This window comes from Trichechus manatus, unplaced genomic scaffold (genome assembly GCF_000243295.1).
Source record: "Trichechus manatus latirostris isolate Lorelei unplaced genomic scaffold, TriManLat1.0 scaffold00208, whole genome shotgun sequence".
Taxonomy (NCBI): Eukaryota; Metazoa; Chordata; class Mammalia; order Sirenia; family Trichechidae; genus Trichechus; species Trichechus manatus.
This window is the reverse complement of record NW_004444144.1, coordinates 157,623-165,408: the sequence shown is the minus strand read 5'-3', so window position 1 is coordinate 165,408 and position 7,786 is coordinate 157,623. Positions and strand designations below refer to the sequence as shown.

The window sequence follows — 7,786 nt, the reverse complement described above, 5'->3', positions numbered from 1 at the left end:
GAAGGCTGTGGTCTTTGATCTTCATCAGTAAGTGCTTCAAGTCCTCTTCACTTTCAGCAAGCAAGGTCGTGTCATCTGCATAACACAGGTTGTTAATGAGTCTTCCTCCAATCCTGATGACCCATTTTTCTTCATATAGTACAGCTTCTCAGATTATTTTCTCAGCATACAGATTGAATAGGTGTGGTGAAAGGATGCAACCCTGACGCATACCTTTCCTGACTTTAAACCACACAGTATCCCCTTGTTTTGTTTGAACAACTGCCTCTTGATCTATGTACAGATTCCTCTTGAGCACAATTAATTGTGCTGTAATTCCTATTCTTTGCAATGTTATCCATAATTTGTTATGATCCACACAGTTGAATGCCTTTGCATAGTCAGTAAAACACAGGTAAATATCTTTCTGGTATTCTCTTTCAGCCAGGATCCATCTGACATCACCATTGATATCCCTGGTTCCATGTCCTCTTTTGAATCCGGCCTGAATTTCTGGCTGTTCCCTGTTGATATACTGCTGCAGCCGCTTTTGAATGATCTTCAGCAAAATTTTACTTGCGTGTGATATTAATGATATTGTTCGATAATTTCCGCATTCGGTGGGATCACCTTTCTTTGGAATAGGCATAATTATGGATCTCTTCCAGTCGGTTGGCCAGGTAGCTGTCTTCCAAATTTCTTGGCATAGACGAATGAGGGCCTCCAGTGCTGCATCCATTTGTTGAAACATCTCAATTGATATTCCATAAATTCCTGGAGCCTTGTTTTTCACTTAATGCCTTCAGTGCAGCTTGGACTTCTTCCTTCAGTACCATTGGTTTCTGATCATATGCTACCTCTTGAAATGGTTGAACGTCAACCAATTCTTTTTGGTATAATGACTCTGTATTCTTTCCATCTTCTTTTGATGCTTCCTGCATCATTTAATATTTTGCCCATAGAATTCTTCAGTATTGCAACTTGAGGCTTGAATTTTTTCTTCAGTTCTTTCAGCTTGAGAAATGGCAAGCGTGTTCTTCCCTTTTGGTTTTCTATCTCCAGCTCTTTGCGCATGTCATTATAATACTTTACTTTGTCTTCTTGAGTCACCCTTTGAAATCTTCTGTTCATTTCTTTTACTTCGTCATTTCTTCCTTTTGCTTTAGCTACTCGACGTTCAAGAGCAAGTTTCAGAGTCTCTTCTGACATCCATTTTGGTTTATACTTAGGAAATTCGGCTGATTTTCAACTAGGAGTTCTGAGGCAAATTTCTTCTCTGAACCTCCATTTCTTCATTTTCAAAATGGCAGTCATACCTACCTCAAAGGATATTGTGAAAACATATGAAGTAATGTAAGTAAAACACAATTTCAAGCATTCAAACAGTTTTTATTGCTGTTAGAATAGGTTTCAAATATGTATAAAACACTGGGATGTAAAAGGCTATAGTCTCGTCCCATAATATTAAAGAAAAGTATAATACATATGCTCCTATTTGTTTCTGTTAGTTTGTTGCATAGCGTATAGGGTCTTAAAAGCTTGCAAGCAGCCATCCAAGGTACAACAATTGGTCTCTATTGCCTGGAGCAACAGAGGAAGAAGAAGAGTTAGGAATAGGAGAAGGAAATGGAATGCAAGGCCGGTTGCCTTCATAAACAATGAAGACCAGAACTGGATGGTGCCAGGCTATCATTACTGAAAGTTTTGATCAAAGATTCTATAGAAGAACTCTGATCAAAAGGGGGAAAAGTATGTAACAGAATTTCCATTCTTAGGGAATTCAGACTTTCTAGAGCCATTGAGGCTGGATGAACCCCTGAAACTATTGCCCTGAGATAGTCTTCAACCCTGAAACCTTAAACCAAAAATATTCCTTGAAGCCTCTTTAAAGCAAGCAACAGTCTAGCTTAACTAGTAAAGTGCGTCTGCCATGAACACTGTGCTCTTTTAAAGAACTTTCTGTATGGAATCAAATGGATAACAGCAACTCGAAAGGTTAGATAGGAAGCTTAGGGGGAAGTGAGTTTGTGCCAGTAGGGGGGGAACAAATCAGGAAATGAGGGTGAGAATAACTGTGTAATTTGGAGAATGCAGTCAGTGTCACTGTATTGTACACATAGAAATTGTTCAATTGGTATATGTTTTGCTGTGCATATTTTCAGCAACAACAACATACGTGTGCTTCTGTAGCTCTCACAATACCCATCTGCTTATGGTTCTCTGCACCAATCATACTGTTTATTTACCTTCACACCTCTGCTTGTGCTGTGTCCTTGGACCCAAAATGGTCTCCTCCTGTCCTGGATCCCCTCCCTGCTCATCTTCTTCAGTGAGGCCTTCCCCAGCTCTTCAGGTGGCCTCGAGTGCCCTTTCCCTGTGCCCCTGTATCTCTCTCACCGTGTTTGCATGCTCTTCTATAATCCCCTTCAATGGTCAATGGCTCGAGGACAGGGCCTACATTTTATTCATCTTTGTGTCTGGGGCACTGAGGATAGTGCCTATACATTTGCTGATAAATGCGTATGGAATGAGTGACTTTAGGAATTCTCAGGAGGAAAGCAATTTATAGCTAAAGATTTCTTGGAGAGAGAAAAAGGGAAGCAAGCATGCTATATCAGTAAGAACGTAGGGACCAGAGAGAGCGTGAAGCTTTGTCAGTGATGTAAATGTGCAGGATACAATAGACTGCTCCTGCCATCCCGGAATGTGATACAATGGACTGCTCCTGCCATCCTGGAATGTGAGTACCAGAGGTGCACATGAAGTTTTTCTCTGACTCATGCCCTTCTCAGTGCTTATAGGATGAAAGAATGAGTCAGTAAGTGAATGCACTTGGAAGCAGCTAGCTCCTCTGGCCTATTTAACATTTTTAGGCATTTGGTCATTATTATTTTAAAGTAGGGGTTGGCAAACTTTCTGTAAAAGACCAGATAGTAAATATTTCTGTCTTTGCAAATACTCGACTCTGCTGTTGTGGTGTGAAGGCAGCCACAGAACATATGTCCACAAATAAGCATGTGTTTGTCTCCTAAAACAATTTTATTTATGGTTACTGAATTTAAATTTCGTATAATTTTCATATGTCTCAACATATTATTCTTCTTTCAGTTTTTTCCCAACTATTAAAAAAGGTCAAAACCATTCTTGGTTCATGGGCCTAAAGGAACCTAGCTGACCTCTGGCCTAAAAGAACTTTAGCTCCAAGTATCCGAAAACCAAGCCTGTTGTCGATTCTGAGTAGAAGATGAGCTATGAGCTCTAGGTACAAAGGACATCAAATCCAGGGATGAAGAGCTCTTCCTTCACTAAATTAATCCTTGCAGCTCCCTTGATTTGCCACTAGATAGTGCTCCCTGCAGACGTGTGGCTCAGCCAGGGGCTCATTCAACAAGGAATGATTGGAGTTTTGCTAGATCTCAGTGAATCAGCTGCTGCAGTATTAGTGCAGGCACACACACGGTCCCGGTGATTCAACACTTATCACAAAACTATGTGTCTTCTTTACATCTCCACCTTCTCACTTATTTGTACACATTCCCTGAATTGTAAAGTCATATACCCAGCTGAGGGGAACGCTGTCACTCTCCCAAGGCAACTGAGGTTATTTGGTCAAAGACTCAGGACCATAACATGAATTCGGGCGACAGTTAAAGATTTGGGGGCTGCAACATGGCATCTGGGAACAGATTCTACCTAAGATGCAAGTTGTTAAGTGAACAGGATTCTTGAAGCCCATGTACTCTGGCGGTGTAAGGCACATTCTTTCCAAAATGGTCCTTGCTCTGGCCTCTTCACCTCAGCTACTTCTCTCCTTGAGGTACGTGATTGAGGGACCTAGTGTTTCACTCGTTTGGCATGTCCTGCACCAGGTGTCTCACCCTTTAGGGTGTGGGGGTACGTGGTAGCCGTAGTAGTGTCCTTGGCCTGTGGGCATGCGGTAGGAGAGGAGGCTTGGAGCAGTGGCCTGGACATCCTGCTCCACAGTGGTCATTTTCACCCCCTTGTCTGAAATCACCCCGCTCAGACTTCTTTGCTGGACAAGGGGCCCTTTGGCTTAACGGTCTCGTTCTCCTCCCTTTATCACCACCCTCCTTTGTCCAGACACACAAAAGAAACAGACTGGAGTCTATTAAAATCATTAGCAATGGGAAAAGTTTCCATCTTGGAAGGAAAGGGCTCATTTATAGACCCGTGATTGTGAAGGTCTGTGAGGCTCGAGTCTGCGGTCTTGAACAGTACACCACGCTGTCACACGGTTGTGTCCACCCTGGCCCCTAGTTTGATCTCAGGAAGTGCAGAATGAATCTTCTCCCTTTTCTGTACTTCCGATATTTCAAGAAAGTACTGATGTCCTTCCTGAATCTTTTTTCTCTGAGCTAAACACCGCTAAACCAAACCTGTTGCCATTGAGTCGATTCCGACTCATAGAGACCCAATAGGACGGAGTAGAATGGCCCTGTAGGGTTTCCAAGGCTTTAATCTTTATGGAAATAGATTGCCACATCTTCCTTCTGCAGAGTGACTGGTAGTTTGAACCACTGACCTTTCAGTTAGCAGCTTAGAGCTTAACCACTGCATCACCGGGGCTCCTTGAAGCCTTGCTAGGAGGGCGATAATCAAATCCTTTCAAAACTCTCGATGTACTTTTCCTGATGACCAAGATCAGTGGTTCTCCATGGAGGCCTTTACGCCATTTAGGAGACATTTTAAACGTAGGAGTGACTTTTGGTTGTCACGATGATTGTTGGGCCACCAAGAAAGAGTTTGGGTCCCAGTGAAAAACAAAAAGCTGAGGTTCCCCCAACAAGAGCAGATGGACAAAAAAAAAAAAAAAACCCTGTATACAGGATTTGTGTTGGTATGCAGCGTAGTAGGGCCTGTGCCCTGTTCCCCACCACCAGCCTGGTAATTAGTACCTGCATCCCCTGACTCACTGATCCTGGCCAGAGATGCTAGATGTCCTGGGAAGCAGGGGACAGTCGTATATGATGGAGAATCTCTGTTCGGGTTTGCATTTCAGGTATGTGAAACCTGTTAATCAGTATCTGAATGTAGAACTCTGTTTTATATGTGCCCTCACGGTAGTTTTTGTTGTTGTTGTTGTTGGAATATACACAGCAAAACATATACCAATTCAACAGTTTCTACATGTACAATCCAGTGACATTCCCACAGAGTAGTTTTGGTAAAGTTTTATTATATACTGAATTTTCCAAGAATGCAACTTGTTGTTAGTTGAAGGAAGATTATACTTAGTTGAAGGAAGATTATACTTTCTTTCATTCAGAGCTTGACTAGGAGCTGTTTACCGTTTCAGAAAGTCACGTCACAGACAACAGTGCCCCCGTGGTGTTTGTCTCCCAGAGTCAGTCTGCATTCCTAGCTCTCACCATCAGCGATTTTACTTAGAGGTGCAAGCATCTGACTGCTTTGCCATGCCTTCTAGTGTAGTGCCCAAGCAGATGCAGACTGAGCAATTTACGTATTTAATTTGCAATGAAAATATTTTATTTCAAGTTAACTTTCATTTTATTTCTGCCTTATTAGGTTAGGTTAGTCACTTCTTTGTTTAAAGGTATGTGAGCTAGTAAGTTATATTATGTATGAATGTGATTTCAGAGTAACCAGAGGGGTGTTAGATGATATTTGCTGTAATGAGGGACTAAGTGTAATACTTTATGTATGTGTGTCCTATTGCTGCTGTAACAAATAACCGCAAACTGAATGGCTTAAAAGGACATAAATTTATTATCTTACAGTTCTGGAGGTCAGAAGTCAGAAATGGGTTTCACTGGGCCAAAATCTAGGTGTTGGCAGTTCTGTGCTCCCCCTGCCGGAGGGTCTAGGGGAGAATCTGTTTCCTTGCCTTTTCCGGCTTCTTGAGGCTGCCTGGCTTGTGGTCCTTTTCTCTGTCTTTAAAGCCAGCATCTTCAGATCTCTCTTTGACCCTCTGCTTCTGTCATCACATCTCCTCTCACTCTGGCCCTCCTGTCTTCCCCTTAATAAGGACTCTCGGGGTTACATGGGGTCCACCTGAATAGTACAGGGTAATCTTCCCATCTCATGATTTGTCCAGTTGCCGTTGAGTCAGATCTAATGCGTGGCGACACCATGTGTGTCAGAGTAGAGCTGTGCTCCATAGGGTTTCCAATGGCTGATTTTTCAGAAGTAGATCTCCAGGGCTTTTTCCCAAGGAGCCTCTGGGTGGACTTGAATGGCCAACCTTTTGGTTTGCACCACCCAGGGACTCCTTATGATCTGTAACTTAATTACATCTGCAAAGTCCTTTTGCCATGGAAGGTGACATATTCATATGTCTGGGAATTAGGATATAGACATCTGTGGGAGCCATAGTTCTGCCTACCACACTTTAATATTACAGTAAAACCTGCAAAAGCCAGAACCTGGGTGGTTGGAAACCTGTCAGAGAAGGAAAACTCACCTATTTTTCGCTAATGGAGAGCAATAGAAAAGTGGTAAGACTGCATTCTGTCAAAGGTGGAAAACTTGGGGGACCCGGAAAAACAAGGCAGTCCTGTCGAGTTCCAGCTCTCACAGGTTTCAGTGTATAATGGTCACTGTTCTGACAAGACTGAGACCACAGATGAACTAATGCTCTGGCTGATACTCCCTCCCTCTTTCTGGTCTTGTGGCAGGTACGTTCCTTCCTTGACCGTGGCTTGGGCTCAATGTGTTCCAGGGGCACAGCGTCTCAGAGAAGAGCAACCTAATCGCTGCTGGGCTCAGCCACTGGCCCCTGGAGGAAGGTTCTGGATATTGCAAGGCCCCAAGTTACTAGGCAATGTGGGGACTGTGCATTCATTTTGCAGCTAAGCTGGACTGAAGAACTCTTTTCTAACCCTTTATTTCCCCTTTGTGAGTGTGTGCTGTTTACTTTTTGGGGCACCCAACTTTAAGTGTCTTAAATGGTTTTGCTCATGATACACCCAGAAGTCACTGAGATAGTTCCTACTTCCAGAGGCTATGTGTTCAGACTTAAAAATCAGGATACTGTTTAGAGTTTGACAAAGAAGTTTTGGTCTGCTTCTGAGAGTCAGAGGAGTTTTGGGAGATGCAATTTGTTTGAAGAAACATTAGAATTTCTGGCACATCTTCATAGTTGTTGTTTTTGCAGGGGTGGTAATGTGGCAGAATTAATAAAATAAAATGGTGATCATTTAATGGCTTCTTTATTGATTGCCAGGAACGCTGGTGGCACAGTGGTTAAAGTGCTTGGCTGCTAACCAAAAGCTCAGCTGATTGAACCCACCAGCCACTCTGAGGTAGAAAGATGTGGCAGTCTGCTTCTGTAAAGATTTACAGCCTTGGAAACCCCATGGGGCAGTTCTACTCTGTCCTGTAGGGTTGCTATAAGTTGGAATCGACTCGACATTAGTGGATTTTTTAGTTTAATTTCTTGCCAAGCCCTGTGCTGTGCCTTTTACACATACTATTTCATTTAATCCTCACAACCCTCCAGTGAGGTAGAAATTATCATCCTTGTTTTGCAGGTTCTGTCTCAAGGTTGGTGAGAATTCAAACCCAGATCTATCTGATTTAGAAGCCAGTACTCGCAAACAACTGTACCTACAGAGATCCAGGGCATGGGGTCCCCCATAGGTAGATGCACCCCAGAAACTAAAAATAGTACTTGGTTGGAGGATAAGTCAGAACTCCAGATCTGCAAGTGTCTTTCTTTTTAGCCCCAGTGAGAGCTACCTGGTGGCCAGGGAGGTTGGTGTTTCATTCACTGTGGATTTCATAATTCTCCTGGGTACGAAGAAGGACAGAGCACATTGGAATTTTC

General features: G+C 42.9%; 1 long non-coding RNA gene across 1 annotated transcript in view; it reads left to right on the top strand.

The window, feature by feature from the left end:
* The window catches only part of LOC111822763 (uncharacterized), a 12,214-nt gene extending 5,022 nt beyond the window's left edge, over positions 1-7,192 (top strand). Inside the window, exons 2-3 of the long non-coding RNA XR_002825870.1 lie at positions 1,209-1,332; positions 6,636-7,192. This is a non-coding gene — a long non-coding RNA (uncharacterized LOC111822763). The remainder of the gene's footprint in view (positions 1-1,208; positions 1,333-6,635) is intronic.
* Positions 7,193-7,786: the final 594 nt, after the last annotated feature.